The 20,554-nt window shown below is 40.9% G+C and overlaps 1 protein-coding gene across 1 annotated transcript in view; it reads right to left on the bottom strand.

The window, feature by feature from the left end:
- Positions 1–20,266, bottom strand: part of EMP2 (epithelial membrane protein 2) — a 62,093-nt gene extending 41,827 nt beyond the window's left edge. The window contains exon 1 of the mRNA XM_044303619.1: positions 19,971–20,266. The gene's annotated coding sequence lies outside the window, so the exon portion shown is untranslated. The remainder of the gene's footprint in view (positions 1–19,970) is intronic.
- Between the last annotated feature and the right edge of the window lie 288 nt (positions 20,267–20,554).

Raw genomic sequence — 20,554 nt, 5'->3', positions numbered from 1 at the left:
GACGAGAGACAGAAAGAAGGGGAAAGAATCCGCGGAAGCGAGCAGAGGACGGCACAGCAGGCAGACTGAACAGCTTCTTTTGTAAGCAAGTTGTTTTATTATAACTGTATCCCTGCATACCGCAATTCTCTCGTATTTTGTAATCTTATTTCTATATACTTATTTTGTTTTTGCCCCCCCATTTTTGACTGTGGAATCTTTGTGCCCCCCCTATATATTGTTCCTAGAGTCGCCACTGATATGGTGTATATAGTGACTCAGTTGGCTGCCTTTAGGCTCTGTGCACACCGCTCCTCTTCTATGTGGTCTAACACATATACAGTATCTATAACTACCACAAATTGCTGTATATAGGGATAACATTAATACAGAAGATCTGTCTGTTTGAACTTTTCTTGATTGCACCACATTTGACATTTAAAATATGCTGGAATTGTGAAACACTGTTTGCACACTGGACAAAGCACGGGCAGCATTCCCAGTCTTTGCCACGGAATAGACTGACATTTTGGCGTCCAGTTGCTGCTCTCCATCACAGAATTATTTTTTTATTTTATGACATATATCCATTCAGGTTCAGAATGATGTAACATTACACCATAATGCATCTATCTCATGGTACAATAGTAGTTACTGCCGTCTACCCTGCTGCTACCATGCACTGCTTAATGGGGTGGTCTCACTTCAGCAAATGGCATTTATCATGTAGAGAAAGTTAATACAAGGCACTTACTAATGTACTGCGATTGTCCATATTGTCTCCTTTGCTGGCTTGATAAAAAAATTTCCATCATCATTATACACCGCTCGTTTCCAAGAGTTACGACCATCCTGTAATCCAGCAGCGGTGGTCGTGCTTACACACTACAGGAAAAAGCACCAGAGTGTCATTAGGACTGCACCTTCTCCTATAGAGTGAAGGCACAACCACCGCTGCTGGATTGCAGGGTGGTCATAACTAGGGATAAGCGAATCGACTTCAGATGAAACATCCGAAGTCAATTCACATAAGGCTTTGTTAGAATACTGTACAGAGCGAGCTCTCCATACAGTAATAGGGTCCATTCACACGTCCGTAGAATGGGTCCAGATCCGTTCCGCAACGTTGCGGAACGAATCCGGACCCATTCATTCTCTGTGTGGCCGAAAGAGATGCGGACAGCACAAAGTGTGCTGTCCGCATCCGCATTTCCGGAGCGCGGCCCCGATCTTCCTGTCTGCGGCACCAGAAAAAAAAAATAGAACATGTTCTATTCTTGTCCACAATTTCAGACAAGAATAGGCAGTTCTATGTGGGTGCTGGACGGGTGTATTGAGGATCCGAAGTTATTGCCGGAAGTCCCGCGAGACTATGCAAAGTAGGAGCCAATACATTCTAATACTGTATGGAGCGCTTGCTCCGTACAGTATTCTAACAAAGTTTTATGCGAATAGACTTCGGATGTTTCATCGGAAGTCGATGCGCTCATCCCTAGTCATAACCATGGAAACGAACAGTGTATAATGTGATGGAAAGACGATTCCAGCCAGCAAAGCAGGCAATATGGACAATCACAATACATCAGTAAGTGTCTTGTATTAACTTTCTCTACATGATAAATGTCTTTTGCTGAAGTGAGACAACCCCTTTAAAATGGGTCATGCTCACCTACATTAACCTAAAAACTGTATCTGCTACTAAACCAAATTCAGTGAGTTACGTTGGCCATACTCATTAAACAGGTTTTCCAGGTGTTTAAATAAAATAAACCAGTGGAATGGTTAAAATGTAAAAAAATTATCATTATTCACCCTCACCGATCCCCTGCTGTCCTGGCCCATGCTGCTCTCCACTCCCTGGTTTTAGGCTTGACACAGAGGAAATGGCACGGATTGCCCTCTCGGCCAGTGATTGGCTCAGCCAGGTCACCTCTGCAGCTAGCGATTGGCTGAGTGTGTAGTCCAAGCCATTTCCCATGTTTCAAGCCCAGAACCAGAAAGTGGAAAGCAGTGGGGAACAGAACAGCACATGAATGGCAGCGAGAGAATCAATGAGGGGGAGTAATGTTTTGTCTTTTTAAACCCCTGTAAATTCAGCAAAACTAACTAAATGCATAAGGGGGCAACCTGACAGTCCCTAAATGGTAGCCCTTGTGAAGAAGAAGGATCAGATATGGTGCATTTGAATGTCCACACAATCCTCAATTTTTCAAATTCGAAGATTACTATAATTATAATCTTTATAATACTGTATAGTGCCAGCGCAGTCTGGGGGTTCATGTACAGAAGAGACCTCGTTCTAACAGTGGCTGACATCAGTGACACCCATGCACATTTAGAATGCCAGCGATCCTGTACAAATCTGCTAGTTCAACCAGATTTAATGAGTATGTTCAGCTGAACATATTTTACTGATGGTCTAGAACAGGCATGCTCAGCCAGTGGCCCTCCAGCTGCTGCAAAACTACAACTCCCAGCATGTCCTTATAGCTGTAGGCTGTCCAGGCCTGATGGGATTTGTAGTTTTGCAACAACTGGAGGGCCGCAGGTCAGGCATTCCTGGTCTAGAAAGTCTAGATTGTCTAGAAAGTGTTAGGAATTCCTGTTTCTCCAAGAAAATTGCATCTCCAGTGAAATTCACCGCATGTTGATCCCCACTTACTTCTACTTATGCATAAAGTATTTGTTATATTTAGGAGAGGAAACATTTCTTAATTTCTTTAAGAGTATATTAAGAAAGTAAACTAGTCACATAGAAAACTAGTATGGTACCCCAAGGGAATGACTCCTCCACAATGAGTAAATGGGTGGGGTTCTGCATTCATTACTCATATGTGGTCAGACTGGGAAAGTGAAAGATATGTCACGGACACCGACAGTATGCATGGGAATTCCCTTACAAATTGTTTTTACTGTCTTTTTTTAAATGTTTTTCATCCATTTGTAATATTCATAGGAATTTCTCATTTAGTCATAACTGCTGTGGTCCAGTCTGTAAACGATGATTGTCTACAGCTTCCTTTATTCTTAGAATGTCACTACTTTTTTTAGTTGATCCAACATCTGCTGAAAAGGCCATTAACCATGGTGTGGGCCTATAGTTAATCACATGGCCATTTGTAATTGTATGGCTTTTTCTGGGGAGAAAAGCAGTTGATGTGATCTTCAGTGATTGTGTTGTGATGGCCATCCATGGACGCATCCTGATGTCAGTGTGTTTGGAAGGTACCTATGTGTATGTGTTTGGATTGATAGAAATAGAAGGTTCTAATAATTCAAAAGGATTTCCCACTATGCCAGATACTTTTCTTGAAGAGGATAACGGTCAGGCATGGGGCTTGTTTTAAGCCTTTACATAAGACAACAAGGTCCAGTAGGCCAATAGTGCAAAGTTTGTAGACAATATTAGAACTTCTGTAACTATACCATACTCATAGAAGCTGAGTCTAATGACTATTACAACCTTTCAATATAGAATGAAATGTAAACCTTAACTGACTACCCCCCAGGCCCCATACCTTTTTGGAGAGGCTTCTTCTATTTCAGCCACCACCACTGACAGTATCTGGCTCTAATTAGTCTCAGAATAAGATTACAGATCTATGGATGCCAATATAGGTTTTATGACTATACAAAGACTTTGAATGGCTTTCCTTATCACACAGCAGTGTACATCAACACAGTAGGTGGATTTAAAGGGATTCAACTTTGATGACTTAACCCTAGCAAAGGTCATCAATGTTTGGTTGACGGAGATCTGACCTCCAGCACAATGAAAGGGCCATGGCATGGTGTCCCCTTCATTGTGTACACAAGCACAGTGGCTTTTCTGTTACCGGCTGGGCATGGTGGTGCAGATTATCCAATTTAGTGCAATTCAATGAATGGGACAAGCTGCAGTACCAGGTACATCTACTGCCCTTCCATTTTGCTAATTAAGATATGCCATCAATTGCTTAAGTGCAAAATGTGTGCTGGTGGCGACGCATGGCAAATAGGGACATAGGCTACTGTCACACATGAGTCAAAGAAATCCAGCATAAAACGCATACTATTCCAGAGCTGTCTGAAGGCCTGTATCTGCAGACGTTTGTAGACACAAATGAATAGAACAGCATAATGACAGTCAGAAGGATAAAGTGCGGCCAATGAATAAGGCTGATTTCACACATGCACCAAAGAAATCGGTAGACTGTTCTCTTCCAAAACAGCTTGACAGGAGTTCTCCGGATCCAGCATAGCCAGATAGTGCCGAGTGCCTGCTGGACCAAATTGGCTATAATGCGGAAAGGATGCGGCCACTTACCGGCATATAAGCCAGGATTTGGCTGGACAAACATTGCTGCGTTCAGTTTTTTTTGCCCAGTCGAATCCCAGCATATAAGCTGGGGAGCGGCCGGATCCCCTCCACATCCCTTTACAGTCAGTAGGGTCTGGCGAGCACTATCCAGCTATGCAGGATCCAGAGAACTCCGGCAGCCTGTCCTCTGCCGGGATATCCTGCTGGATTTCTTTGATGCATGTGTGGAACTAGCCTTATTCTTTGGCCGTACTCTATCCTTCTGGGTTTTTATTTTTTTATTCATTTGTGTCTAGAGAAGGTCTGCAGTTAGAGACCTTCAAACTGTTCTGGAATAGTATGCATTTTATGCAGTTATACTTGTATGACATTCTTAAAACACACTATTCCTTATTAGCACAGTATAATGGAAATGCCAGGCCTGGCATGGCAGGAACGTTTATGAAAGAGCCATTTGTACACAGTTTTTGTGTTGCAGCCCTTGACATTTTAAGTAACATTTTCTGCACATAAAAGACAACTCTTTGTAGTCAGATTCATTTTATTGGTGCTGCACACGCACAGAGCCCAGCCGACACCTAGTGACAACCTTTTTATCATCTATAAACCCAACTCTATTGTAAGGAGACCTGAGATGTGCAAGGTTCCTTGAAGTAAAATGTTCTGTTCCACAGATAAGCCTGATCTTATTCCAGATACAACTTAATCTCTTTATTCCAGATACAACTCTAAATGATTGATCTGTACACCAGAGGTGAGTCACAGGACAAATACCAAATTCTTTGTAACCACAAGTTTAGTGCACAACTGAAGCCTTTTGTATTGATAGCTTTTATGGTCCATCTTTATTAGTTTGTATGTCTAGGGGCTATATAAAGGGAATAGAAAACATACTTCATTGCATAATATTCAGTAACACACTTCTGAGTCGGCAGAATGCATTTTAATGCAGACAGCTTTTAAGTTTATATTACTTTTTTATGATCGCTTTATCTACAACAGTGAGGCTTATGTGTACCGCAATATTACATTTCCCCAATCCCTAAAAGAGAAAGTTGTATGGAACTGTAATATGGTGCCTATAGACTTCTACTGAGCCCTAATCTATCTCCATATGCTTCTGATTTCATACAAAGATACCCTCAGATTTGGTAGGAATCCCAAAAAATAAATAAATATGGGAACATTTACTAGTGCTGTAGACGGCGTAAACTTAGACCAGCTGCCTAGAGCTGCACCAGATTTATCACTGGGGCTCAGGCTGCATGATAAATGTGGTGCCCGGAGATACACTTTTGTCTAACTGCATACCAACTATTGGTAGGCTTAGTTTGAAACAGAATTTCACACTAGAGACTTAGGGCAATTTTGACGCTAAATAATGCAAATTAGGCCAAGCTCCTTTCCCATGAAGTCATGCCCATGTTCTAGTAAGCCATGCCCTTATGTTACCAGCACATCATTTTTCCAAACCTAATGAGTCGAATTGTGCTACATTTTGGTTCAGTATACACCAGAATCTAGGTATACTCCCACTTGGAAATGTTGACCACTGTACCATATTATAAGTATTCTTCCCTAGAAGCATAAGCACTGTATGTAGGTGCCATCAGAGAAAGGGGATACAGCTCCGAAGTACCATTATATGTCTTGAGTACTATTTGCGCTGTGTTCCCAACATACAGAACTTAAGATTTCCAAATGAATTCTGAAGTTTCTAATCCTCAAATATTAGCAAAGTGTGACATCTGTAAAGGTATGCGACAATCCAGTTGTGAAATACATGACCTCAACACAAAGACAGTAGATAAGGAGATTACTAGCAACCAACCCATTAAAGGCAATTGTCAATAACGTCTTCTGATGCATGTGGGTACCTGTCGACCACACCATTTTGTTGTCCATTGATGATTTAATTATTTGACTCAGCATATCTGCATAAATTGAGTAAATATTATTTAATCCATGAGTATCTTTCTAGGATCTGATGACCTGTCTGCTGTATAATACTGGCAGAAGAGACCGACGTCTGCATGAGTTTGATTAGACGGCACGATCAGCTGCCGGCATACAATGAATTGATAAAAGATGCAATTACCTGATGAATATGGCCCCTTTCACACGGGCGTTGCGGAAAAATGTGCGGGTGCGTTGCGGAAACACCCGCGATTTTTCCGCGCGAGTGCAAAACATTGTAATGCGTTTTGCACTCGCGTGAGAAAAATCGCGCATGTTTGGTACCCAAACCCGAACTTCTTCACAGAAGTTCGGGCTTGGGATTGATGTTCTGAAGATTCTATTATTTTCCCTTATAACATGGTTATAAGGGAAAATAATAGCATTCTGAATACAGAATGCTTAGTATAATAGTGCTGGAAGGGTTAAAAAAAAAAAAAAACGTTAACTCACCTTATCCCCATGATCGTGTAGTTCCCGGTCGGTCTCTTCTTTAGCTGTGGGCTTGGGCTGAATGACCTTTGGTGATGTCAGATCACATGCTCCAATCACATGGTCCATCACCATGGTGATGGAGCATGTGATCTGACATCACCAAAGGTCCTTTAGCCACAGCTAAAGAAGAGACCGACCGGGAACTAGGCGATCATGGGGATAAGGTGAGTTAACTTTTTTATTTTTTTTAACCCTCCCAGCACCATTATACTAAGCATTCTGTAGTCAGAATGCTATTATTTTCCCTTATAACCATGTTATAAGGGAAAATAATACAGTGAATAGACTGTCACCTAGAACCCATGCGTGAAAATCGCACCGCATCCGCACTTGCTTGCGGATGCTTGCGATTTTCACGCAACCCCATTCATTTCTATGGGGCCTGCGTTACGTGAAAAACGCAGAATATAGAACATGCTGCGATTTTCACGCAACGCATAAGTGATGCGTGAAAATCACCGCTCATGTGAACAGCCCCATAGAAATGAATGGGTCAGGATTCAGTGCGGGTGCAATGCGTTCAACTCACGCATCGCACCCGCACGGAAATCTCGCCCGTGTGAAAGGGGCCTAAGTGTTTGCTTGTTTATCGGGCAATCGGCTGCACCTTTTACGCAGGCAGATCCTCGCTAACGATTGTGCCTACAAATGCTTGTTAACGATCTGGCCGACTCTCGATCAGTGTCATACAGCCCTTAGTATACAGAATCTTCTCACTACATCAATGTTCAAAGTCCACTGAAATCACTAGCATTGCTAGTTTACAGAACCACAAGCTCTTGCCAAGCTCGTTTGCCCTTCATACCCTTTATGCCCACCCTACCGTCTTCTATACTAACTTTTCTGATCCTCCCTTTATAGAATAGGAAGAGGTTCATAGATTCACATTACCCACAAGGAGTAGGGATAGGACCGACCTTAGCTTATGCTTCCCTGGGTTCAATAGAAGTTGCAGTGGACATCTCTATGGTTTGTATTCACTTGTTAGACACTAAATATATATACAGTTGCAAGAAAAAATATGTGAACCCTTTGGAATGATATGGATTTCTGCACAAACTGGTCATAAAATTTGATCTGATCTTCATCTAAGTCAGAACAATAGACAATCACAGTCTGCCTAAACTAACACACAAAGAATTAAATGTTACCATGTTTTTATTGAACACACTATGTAAACATTCACAGTGCAGGTGGAAAAAGTATGTGAACCCCTAGACTAATGACATCTCCAAGAGCTAATTGGAGTGAGGTGTCAGCAGACTGGAGGTGTTTGTTACAGCTGTCAAAAAAAAAAAAAAAAAAAAAAAAAAACATTGCTGCACGTTTACAGTTTGCACAAGAGCACCTGGATGTTCCACAGCAGTACTGGCAAAATATTCTGTGGACAGATAAAACTAAAGTTGAGTTGTTTGGAAGTAACACACAACACTATGTGTGGAGAAAAAGAGGCACAGCACACCAACATCAAAACCTCATCCCAACTGTGAAGTATGGTGGTGGGGGCATCATGGTTTGGGGCTGCTTTGCTGCATCAGGGCCTGGACGGATTGCTATGATCGAAGGAAAAAAAAGAATTCCCAAGTTTATCAAGACATTTTACAGGAGAACTTAAGGCCATCGTCTACCAGCTGAAGCTCAACAGAAGATGGATGTTGCAACAGAACAACAACCCAAAGCATAGAAGTAAATCAACAACAGAATGGCTTAAAACAGAAGAAAATACGCCTTCTGGAGTGGCCCAGTCAGAGTTCTGACCTAAACCCGATTGAGATACTGTGGCATGACCTCAAGAAAGCGATTCACACCAGTCATTCCAAGAATATTGCTGAATTGAAACAGTTCTGTAAAGAGGAATGGTCAAGAATTACTCCTGACCGTTGTGCACATCTGATCTGCAACTACAGGAAACGTTTGGTTGAAGTTATTGCTGCCAAAGGAGGTTCAACCAGTTATTAAATCCAAGGGTTCACATACTTTTTCCACCTACACTGTGAATGTTTACGTGGTGTGTTCAATAAAACATGGTAACATTTAATTCTAATGTGTGTTATTAGTTTAAGCAGACTGTGATTGTCTATTGTTGTGACTTGAAGATCAGATCACATTTTATGACCAATTTGTGCAGAAATCCATATCATTCCAAAGGGTTCACATACTTTTTCTTGCAACTGTATAATACTTAGAATGAAATACATATAATAAGTTTGACACATTTGTACATTGAATAGTGATACCTATTATTGTATACATTGAATAGTAATACATATACTAGCTTGTCAGTATATATAGACTGATATATAGATAGATTGGCTTGTGCTCCCTTGAGCAGCAAATTACGCAAAAAGTATTTTCTCACAAAGTTCTGAGAAAGTTTTATACTTTATAGTCAGATCACAAAAGCAGTGATTGTGTTTCCTGCCCGCCTCTGGTCTCTAGCTCCAGATATCTGAGAAACAGATTAAGTTCATGTGTTTAACAGACATCTCTGTTCATTTATACAGATTCCAGCTGTGCCATATTGAATCACAAGAAACAAAACAAGTCTTGTAGTCAGTCGGCCACTGGGGATAGTGCGAGACAGACACACCCGGATTGTGAGGAACTTCATGAAGTGAATGTCATACCCAGCATGTAATATCTGTTCCAAAATTAATGAGACTGTAAAAGTGTGATACGGGATGTATAGTACATTTATATGATTGGTTATGATTAAAGGGGGGGAAGTCGGGATGTACAAAATTTGGAAAAATTACTTATTTTATTTCCCAGACGTGGCACTATTCCTGTGGATGAGTTGTCCTATTTACTTGTATAGAGCTATACTGAAGCCGCAGCCCACGGACAGGAGCGAGATGAAATTTACAGATGATCGGTAAAGAGATTCTTTGGCCATCCTAGGTGGGCCTATATATTTGAAAGCCTAATTACACTCGCAACCCAATCTTCCAGTTTCTTAGAAGAATAAAATAACTTTCCGTGCAACTGTGCATTTATTATCCCTATTCTAAGTGTCCTAAAACCTCCTTCCCAGGTGCTAAAGATTTAAAGTCTTCTTGTGTTGGTGACTACACTGTCTGTGTATTTAAAGGGGTTTCTGCAAGACTGGGAACTTTTGTTCCAATGCCAAGCTCCTTTCTCATCCTCCTCTTCTGGTTGCCACTGGGCCATAAATGTGATTTTACGTCTACACACAGACACACGTCACCGCTGCCAGCCAATCAATGGACTCAGCAGTTATGTATGCCGACTCAGCACATAACCGCTTCCACCACTGATGGGTCAGCAGTGATGGAAGGGCATGTAGATGGCAGGTCACACTTCCAGTCCAGCAGGCATCGGAAGTGGAGGAAAAGTGAGATTAGTGTTGGAACCAGTGCAATGGTGACATTGGAGATTTTTTTTATCTCTTAGATCAAGGCTACACATATGACAAGGGATTCCCGATCTCAGAACTGCTTTAAAAAGGCACAGTATCCATAGTCACCATGGCAGTAGGGTTATTTCCTGGTCATTTTTTTATTGTAATTGAGTGAGACAATAGTTTTTCCTAAATTGACTTGTAGGTTGCTGATGGCATCATTACATTATAACAAACCCATCTGCGGAAGCCACCTTGACGTCTGGTAGATGGGCCCGACACGTATGTGCGCTAAGAGCTTCCATTATTCATTTATAGTCGGTATTGTACCACTTTTATCTAGAATGCCCCCCATTTCTTAGCGCTATTGTATATATAATGATGTGCAGCCATTTTGTTTATTGTAATTATGTTTGCTTCATGGATATGCACCTGTGATTCTGAAGGTTCTAGTCCGAATTTTCTTGCATCATTGCATTATAGTCAGCTCAGGCAGGAGCCAGCAGAGCTTCATAGGTTTAAAAATAATAATAATGAATTTTCAGTTTGTGCTTGTTTGGACTCATTTAGGCGATGCTCACACTACAAAAAAAATGGCATGGAGTCAAAAGGCAGGAAGTGCTCAACCCCATATGCAGTTGTGCATCTATACCCAGGAGAGCAGATCCTGCACTTGTGGCCTATTGCTAATGGCGATCCCCAGCAAAAATGCATACATTGGAGGATGCCCGCAGCAGACCACAAGAACCACAAAAATACATCCTACACAACTGCATATGGGGTTGAGCACTTCCTGCCTTTTGGCCTTATGCCATTTTTTGTAGTTTATATATAGATATATTTGGAGGTACAGTATATAAACTCCATATTTAAATGTGCCTGATTTTCATCCACAGGCAACATTTAGGTGCATCTGTGAGGCCTTGGCCTTATCATCCAGTCTTGGGTGGGACTCACAGCCTCCTCCCTCCTCCCATTGCTAGCATGGTTACATGCTGGAGGTAACTGGTGAGTTGTCTGTGAGTTGGACCTTACGCTCCTGTAATTTGCCCACTGGCTCCTGGTATTGCCCATACGGCACAGATAGGCTAGCGTTAGGTCCCAAGCTACTTGAGATACCTTGGCGCAGTGCTCGGGCTCAGATATGTCCTTCATATAAGGATATATTGGCTTAAGTCTCAATTTTAACACCAGTTTGAGGGTTTAGTCAGACGTGTTTGCATCCACAGTAGTGCACCTTCCTTAATATTTATTTCATATGCTCACACTAGCGTCATCACTTCTGTTTATAACAGAGCTGTAAGATTTATACCAGATATTACTAAATCCAATGGGCCCCATTGACTTTACTAGGGTTCTCTGGGCTATCATCAACCAAGGAGAACACCACTGACCTAAGTGTAAACCAAGTCTAACTCTTGGTAAAGTCTTCTCCATCTTCCTTTTAAAATTTTGCACCTTTGCTGAACTCTAAAAGGCTAAAATAGGCTGACAATAGTAAACCCTTTAAAGTTCCCCCAAAAACTGTGTTTCCATTAAAACCAACAAAAATTTTAACGTTATTATTAAAATCCTTCCTTGATCCCTAGAGGTTAATTATTTACACAGCTGCAGGGATGACGTGGCGTCCTGATATGTGACTATGACAGCCAATCACTGAACAAAGTGGTGATTTTTTTGACCTTATTGAGGTCACTTCTACAGTCAATGATTGGTTGCTGTAGCTACACCACTTTCGAGCAATAAAGGTTGTCACTTGTCAATCTTAATCGCAATGTGATCCGTTTTTCTTTTGCTATTGAATTGAGTGGATGACAGATTGAAAAAAAAATGCTTGAAACATCTGCAAACTGATGTGTATACCTAACCTTAAATTCAAAAATCTTAATTATAGGGCAAGAATCCATAAATATTACCATCAGTGTCAATCATAATATTTACCTTCTGGACTTGACATGTCTTCTAAACCCCTGTATCCATTTAATATCTAATGTGAGAAGATAATAGAACTGGCAGGTCTATGTAGAGTGACCCTTCAAGAGGGATACAAGCTGAGCTCTGTTAATGTCTTACGAAATGAAAAAAGCAGGATGTAGCAAATTGCATGTAACCTAAACAAATCTACCCACAACAAGTGTACGCCATATTTCCTTCCTGAGGAGTGAAAGTGGACAAACCAATCAGAACAATATGCGGAAAGCATTACAATCTCAAGAAGCTATAAATCAAAATGCAAACCCCTAATGGAAGATCTAACAACCGCCTTCCAAAAACAACCGTAGCCGTCATAACCTTTCCATTAGTTAGCTGTACTCATATAAACATTTTGTCATATCACATAACACCACAAGAACCATCCCAAATTCTGACAGTACTAATATCTTACAGGGAAAGGTTCATTTCACGCCTAATTTCAAATGACCAAGGGATTCATAGATTTGTTTGACAGTCAGTAAAATCATGGTTACAGTTTCCTGGTCTCTATAATAAACCTTGATTATCAACTACATCATTGCACAGATGCTACAGTATTCAGACTTTATACAATAGAGGGAACTATATTTTCACAAAATTACCAACAAATTCAACAGTCATAGATCCTTTAAAAGGAAGTCGGTCAGTATGGAAAATCCCTTTAAACTACTGTAATGGCTCAAAAGACACAGATATAGACAGCATCAGACTGGCCCACCGGAGAACCAGAGGATCGTCCAGTGAGCTCAAGCTGTCATACTATAGTTGGCCCCAAAGGTCCAGGGGAAAAACCCATTTAGAGCTTTGGTGTCAGTTTCTTATGGTCTATTTCTTAGAATCAAAACCTATTAGACTTTGTTTATGGGGGTTGGGCCCTGTAAATAATTTCCTCAGGTGGGCCCAAGGAAACCCAGTCCTACTCTGGATTTAGAATATTTTACCACCTACTTGCATTCCCCTGTAATAAACCCGCAAAGGTTCAGCTTGCTGAAGCACTTAGCAGTCCTCTCCATTACATCACAGAGCTTGGTATACATTAGCATCAAGCATAGACAGATTCTTCCATTTTGCTTGCCTCAGAGTAATCGAACTAGCTCAGTATATCAATAATATATATGACTGCTTGGGTCTCATTAGTAAGATCTGTCAATGACCACAAGTGTATATCAATACAAGTGACAACACTATCATGGCCTGATAATGACACTTGATGGAAGTTGCTGTGATGTATTCATTACATTTGTTTAGCCCAAATACTCCCACTGTCCACCCTTTTTGTTACGATTTCTCTTCTCATATGAAAAACTCTGATATTGAGCTACCACTAAAAATGTATATGGCAATAGCTCAATACAAAACACAAGCTCCTGTCCTGTAAAATGTTGTAAAAGGAACACTCAAAGACTAAAACTGGTATGGACATCAAATGCATGTTTGGCCAAACCCACAAATTTCGAGACTTCTCCAAATGGAAGACTTTGAGGGATAGAAGGATCAGGCTCAACATGCCCAGGCCATTGCTCTTGAGAGATAAGCTTCTACCACAGAAAGTTATCTAGGAGTGTCTTTCGCTCCTATCTCTGTTCAGAACACATGCATACTCAGCTCAAAATGTAGGTTCATGTGGGGAATGGGGGTCAGGACAGAAAGCTGAGCATTTTACCAACATGCATCTCAAGTGTAAGGCCAGCCTAAAACGGTGTTATGCCTTGTTCAGGACTTAAAGGGCATCTGTCAGCAGATTTGTACCTATGAAACAGGCTGACCTGTACGATTGGCAGCTGAAGGCACCATGTTCATGTTGGTACCATGTTCATACGTGCTCGGAGTACTGAGAAAAATTAAGTTTCCATATATGCAAATGCGCCACTAGGAGCAACTGAGGTGTTGCTATTACACCTAGAGGCTCTGCTCTCTCTGCAACTGCCACACCCTCTGCACTGTGATTGACTTTAGGAGAAGTCAGGGTCAGGCGTGATCATCCCTCAGGCCCTGCACTAGGTATAACAAATAAATAAAAATGTCAATACACCATCTCTAATAATGTTATTTTAAAAAGCACTGTATAAAACAAAGCAGACATAACGCGGAACAGTAGTAAAAGCTCAATATCATCTTTCTAGGATTTATCCAAGTCCTTTTATAAGGTACATCCACATGCTTGTAGGAAATCTGAGCACAAGGAAAAAGTGGTGTTGAGTGAGCCTGGGAATCATCACTCAGACTTGAACAGATGCCAAAAGGAATTGTGATAAAATTCCGCTAACCTCTAAGGATAAACCCACATTCATTACTAAGCCAAGGGGGAAATCTAAAGCTAATCATTGTCTCTCATGGCTCATTCATAACTTCCCTTACACTGCTATGACTCACTACTACACACTGTAGGTGTATTTCAGCAAACGCATACAGAAGTATGAAGTTTCATAACATACTTATGTAACCATTTAATGCATGTTAATTCTTCTTTTCCTATATATTTCTATAAAACGTTACATGTGGAGTAAGGTAGTGCAGCTGATCCAGGTAGAGGTAACATTTAAATCAAGCTAAGGCTCCATGCACATGGTAGAGCTGTATACACATGGCCTGTACAGAATCGTAGGCACTTCATTTCACTATACTGAAGTACTGCACTGCATTTTGGAGATATGCATGTTGGGAACTTGGAGAATACCTCTGCAATACAGTGCAAGGTAATATTCCAGTGAAATCAGTGGAATTTATTCACCCATTGTTAAAGCTTGAAAACGGCTGAAACGTTGCTGTTAGGAACAATGGGTGAATACATTTGGATTTCACAGGACTCCTGGGAGGACCACTTTGATTACCTTTGAATATTACAATTTATAGACCTTTGGGTAAAAGTCTTGGAAAGCTTTGCATCTCACTAAAGATATTATATACAGTGCTGCATTACCAATATTTAATTCGTAATATAAAGTATTCCCGCAATTTTGGAAATTGGAGGTACAGCATGGTCACAGATTTATTTGAGTGCTATAGTGTTGCTCCATACAACTCACCTTGTAGAGCTGTAAAATGCCCACGTGCATAAACAGAAAAGTATTTGATGGCCAGACATACCATACTAAGAATAACTTCAAACCTGGCTTAAAGGCCCAGGATAAATCCCAGCAAATTTGGAACTAATCGGAATAATAGTATTATGGCGACTCTGTAAAAGCCATAGGCAATTATTCATAATTTTTCAAGAACTAATAGAGCAATTAAGTGCCATGCAGTAAAGTACTTTCTACTAGTACCTGATGGCGTCAACAGGTAGCCTATTTTCCATGCCAATCAACTTTGACCTTTCAGATGAAAGTGCCTCTTCTCATAGGCCACCCTAGATCTAAGCGATTATATACTCTGGTGGACTAGTGTATAAGGATTTTCTTATTACTATTTTATGATCTTCATCCTAGGTTGTTTGACAGTGAAGACCAACCATGACAGTGTCTACAGGAACCATATATCCATCACTATGTGAAATCCCCCCAAAACTGGGGATGTTGGACCATTTTTTACTTGTTATAAAAGTAGCTGCCTTCCTTTACGGACTATAGAACTTGCCAATTTTACAGCGAGTGTGTAGCCAGTGATCTACTACTGTGACAGTCTGTCGATGGTAAGGGATGAGCGAGTGTAGACTGAATTTAGAGAATTTCAGCCTCAAGGAAAATGTTTCCATTTGGCTTTGATTTTGAGACTGAGCATTTTTTAGTAATCATAGTATATACTCCATTGTGTGAAGATATGAAGGCAGTACACCTGTTATTCTGTTTAAAGCAATAGATCACCTGACTCCAGTGAAAATGTATTCATAAAGACTAGCAAAACAGGTCTGAATGTGATATACCTGGTGCATAATTACTCTCATATCTCAGCCCTATACAGAGAATGTATTCATTCACATCAAACCCCACCCCAGTAGAGCTTCTTCCTAATTACAAGTAACTTCTACGAGAAATGACATGAGCATAATATTATAGTATTTTTTTTTTTTTACTTGATAGGAATATGAAGTGCCAAGAATGGGGCACCATATAAACACTATGCTGGTGGCACACTGTTTAGAATCAGCCCATGTAACCACTGATGCAACCTCAGGGGTATACACAAAAGAGAAGAAGCAAGCGATATTCAACATCCCCCCTGGTCCTGGTACATACAACTGCAACCTCTCAAATGACAAGAGGACTTGATTCTTGTTTGCCTCTCTCCCACAGAGAATAGTCTCTTTCCTGATTTGCCAATCAAGCTTATGAAGAAGTAGTCCTGTGCAGGTTCCCACTGATTATGGGCAAGGCTGCTATGGCCAGCCTAAGTTTCAGTCCTCCCTTTTTATAGTCCCATATCTGTCTGCCTCAATAGGACAACACCCATGGGAGAAGTTCTAACCAGTGATGCACCGTGCGCTAAGAATAATTAATGCCACTCAAGACCGCCTTCTCTACTCTCCTTTTACCTGATCTTCCCACAATTTCCTCTAAGATTTCTCCGGTGCATCCTCTATACTCTGGAATGCTCTAACCCAACATATCAGACTCTCACCTCCACTGTGGAAACCTTCAAAAGAAACTTGAAAACCCACCTCTTCACACAAGCCTATAAACTTACAGCAACCCTGTGGCCACTATACTAGCGTATGACCACCTACTGTGTCCTTCCCTCAACCCTTGTAGATCGTAAACACTCGCGGGTAGGGTCATCTCTCTTATGCCAGTTTGGAACTCGCCGTGTTCATGTTTATTGTCCTTGGTCTGTTTTACGTATGTACAACACTTTTCATATGTACAGCGCCATGGAATGAATGGCGCTTTAATAAATAATAATACTACTAATGTATCATATGTTTTGATTTGGGGAAAAAAATGCAACCACATGCTAAGCTTTTTACATTTTTAAGGATTTTAATGTGTTTGACTTTTTATGACTTCATCAGGTGCAGTGTGAAATCACGTTACCAAATCCTTTCCATTTGTCTTATAAAGGACCCATCTCTTGTAGACCAGTCTGCTTCAAGAGCCAGACCTTCAGAGATCCGCTTAGACTAATTTCACACTGGCGTTTTGGTTCCGTTTGTGAGATCCGTTTTGGACCGCTTGTGAGAGCCCTGAACGGATCAGTTTGGCCCTAATGTATTCTGAATGGAAAAGGATCCACTCAGAATGCATCAGTTTACCTCTGTTCTGCCTCCATTCCGCTCTGGAGGCGGACACCAAAACGCAGCGTTTTGGTGTCCGCCCGACGATGCGGAGGCAAACGAATCCGTTTTCACTGACACTAGAAAACGGATCCGTCTCCCATTGACTTTCAATGATGTTCAAGATGATCGTCTTGGCTATGTTAAAGATAATACAAGCTGATCCGTTCTGAGCGGATGCATGCGGTTGTATTAGTGCGGATCAGTCTGTGCAGATCCATGACGGATCCGCATCAAACGCGAGTGTGAAAGTAGCCTTATCTTGTCTGCAGCTCTTGTTAACATGGGCTCTGTGTTTTAATTGAAGTAGTTTTTCTTGCTGAAACTTTGACATAAAGGAAAGAATTCTCATACATTTCAATGTCAAAAATCTAATAAAACTACACAAATGTACTAAAACTGTCATATTCCTCCCAGATAAAGCTCAAAGCCTTTACAAAAAACTGTTTATGGAGCTATTTAGGAAGCCAATCGGGAGTCGAAAAACATGATATGTCATGTCAACCAGATGCATTCATAAAATGCATATACAAGAGAATGCCAACGTTCTCAGCCACCTCCAAGTATTTTCAAACTTGTCTGTACAGGAAAACCTAGCAAACATCTTCTGAACACAACTAGATGATCAGGAAGTCTCTGACTTCAATTAACTGTGTACATGTAGAAGAAACAACAATCTAGTATATTTATTGCATGCAAAGGAAGTTTATTTTATGTTTTCTACACAGAACAATGATAAGGTCAGCTACAAGATGTCAGGTCACTTTTGCTGAAAAAACAATTTAGTAGCCCTGCAAATCCCAGGCGTCGGGTTACTAATGTGCCAAAACCTGCATAAAAAGGGACGTTTAAGAAAGAAAGCAAAACGTTCTTCCTGGCTCTAAGGTCTGCATGACTGCGCCCAAGAGGAATTAGCCAACTGGCTATACAACTTCGCCATCTCTTATTAATTACTCTTTGGATTTACAGTCATCCTGTAAATACAATCACCCAAGTACAGTTTATCATGCATAAAAAAAATACAATGAATAGAATAAGGCTCCATTCACATCACGTTTGAGGTATGGGTAAGTTTTAAATTTTGCCTTAGGTGATCTAACAATATATCTATACTTTTGCATACATCTGGCATTGGCTTCCAGTGAAAAAAGGCATAGTGCACTGACGCCTGGTGTAGGGCTAATTCATTCTATACGTTTACATTTTGGCTGAGATTTGTTGACTGCCTTGTCTATGCCCATGACAAGCATCTACAAATAGTCTGCTTTGAGGTCTGTAAAAGTGGCTGCTGTTGATCCAAAAGATAAAAATTGAGAGTCCCAAGTCATTCATAGGTTTTCATAGCTAACTGATAAGATGATAACAAACAAAGCTTTCAGGACTACTTAGGCCTCTTCAATCTAACATGGTATCAAGACCACGTCTGATAAGTCACATATTTATACACAAATAGAACATAGGAGCAGTGGGGTAAATGAGAAGTAATATTGGAACAGTTCATGGGAGTGTGACAGTTTTATTGTCCCATGATTGATATCTGGTCTATGGTTGTGATGCCCCCAACAGGTCGGAGGAGGACATTCCTTTAGTGATGTGGAAGGAAGGACATATGGCATTCATTCCTGTTCTGACTGTGCTGTTCATCTTGGTTTCTTCTGGGGAAACCCTGACCAGGTTCTGAGGAATTACATGGTTTCAGGGAACCCTGGTTAGGAAACACTGTCATTACAGTGATAAAGGGAACTGGTTATACAATCATTTCTATAGCTTTAAATGATATTAAAAACCTAGGAACCTCATGCAATTGTCCCAGCAGATAGATGTGTACAGTAGTTTTTCCAAAATCTGCTATTGGTAACCAGCGAGCAAAACATTATACACCACTAGGTGGAACATTTTCCTCAAATAAAATAAAAATAAAAAGGGAACAGCCACACCTATATGACGAAGATGGAGGGAGCTTGGGATGGTTTTAAAAAAATAAGCTATAGAAGCAAGTCAAGTGTTAGATCCTCCAAAAAAGGTTAAGATCAGTTTTGTCCACGTGTCTAATTTTTCACAAAGTGTCACTTTTAGATTTACTTCGTAAAGAGTTTGACTTCAGGTTGAAATTGCAATGAGCACAGCAGCTATCCTCAGGCACATTCCTCATTAGGCAATCACCCCTCCCCGAGTCCCTGAGGCATCGGAGGAGATAGATCAGAAGTGCACTTCAACAACTGCAAAGGACTAAGGTGATCTTTGAAAGTAAACTGCCCGAATAACAAAGAAAGACCCTTAGGGCTTAGCATGTGCTTACTTCTCATGACCCCCCCTTGCATCTCGTGCTCCAAGGTAACGACAAAGAACAGTATGTTTCGGTTTACAAATACATTAAAAGTAGCCTGTGGAAAGTAGGACAGACCGATGACCTGCAACTAGCTTTGTGCCACTAGTAAAATATTGAGATGTGTCTTTTTCAACCTATGTAACTATATACCTACAAAAGCAAAATAAGTCACTTAAAGGAGCAGTAATAAGTGAAGACTGTAACAGGAATAAGAAAGGTTTCCATGGTTCCCTTGTCCTGCAGCTTTACTAACATTCTAAGTAAACATTCCACCAGGAGCAAACAAGCAGATGTTCCTTCAGACTCTACTCACAGCCAAGGTGCCTCCTGTTGAGTTCCTTGCGGAATAAAATGAAGCTTTACTCACTTGTACTCTTGGAAACTTCTCTTGTGAAGGGGATAGGTCCTTGCAGATTTTGCAGAACAGGCAACTCTCGAAGTAGAGCACAGCAGCTAGTTTGTATGAATCTGGAACTTGTTTTGAACCTCTCCCTCACACCACACCAGTTCCCTCCCCTTTTCTCCTATGCCTGGATTATGAGATCACACGTAAGATGGGTGTGGAGAAAACCATATAGATTCCACTCTGTCTATATAAAGAAAGCTGCAAAAAAAAAAAAACTTGCAAGAGGATCTTTTTCCCACCCCACAGGAGAGCTCAAATTCAAAAAATGCACCCAGACCTATCTTTCAACCTTAAACACGTAGGATCACGAGGTAGCCAATTAACTCAGGCTAAAACTCCACCCTTACAAAGCAAAACACATGGAGAGAAGACACACACACGCATCCAATCTGCAGTCAGAAGGCTCAAGTATTTGTTTTTGCTCTGGCACTGCCACCTACAAAGAGATATTGAAGCTTTATGCTCAAAATCTGCGCCACGTAGTAGATAGAGGGGTAGTTGTACTTTCAGGGTGGAATGTCCACTGTACAGTAAGTTTGCAAATG

Source organism: Bufo gargarizans, chromosome 8 (genome assembly GCF_014858855.1).
Source record: "Bufo gargarizans isolate SCDJY-AF-19 chromosome 8, ASM1485885v1, whole genome shotgun sequence".
NCBI classification, from domain to species: Eukaryota; Metazoa; Chordata; class Amphibia; order Anura; family Bufonidae; genus Bufo; species Bufo gargarizans.
This window is presented reverse-complemented; position numbering and strand designations above follow the sequence as displayed.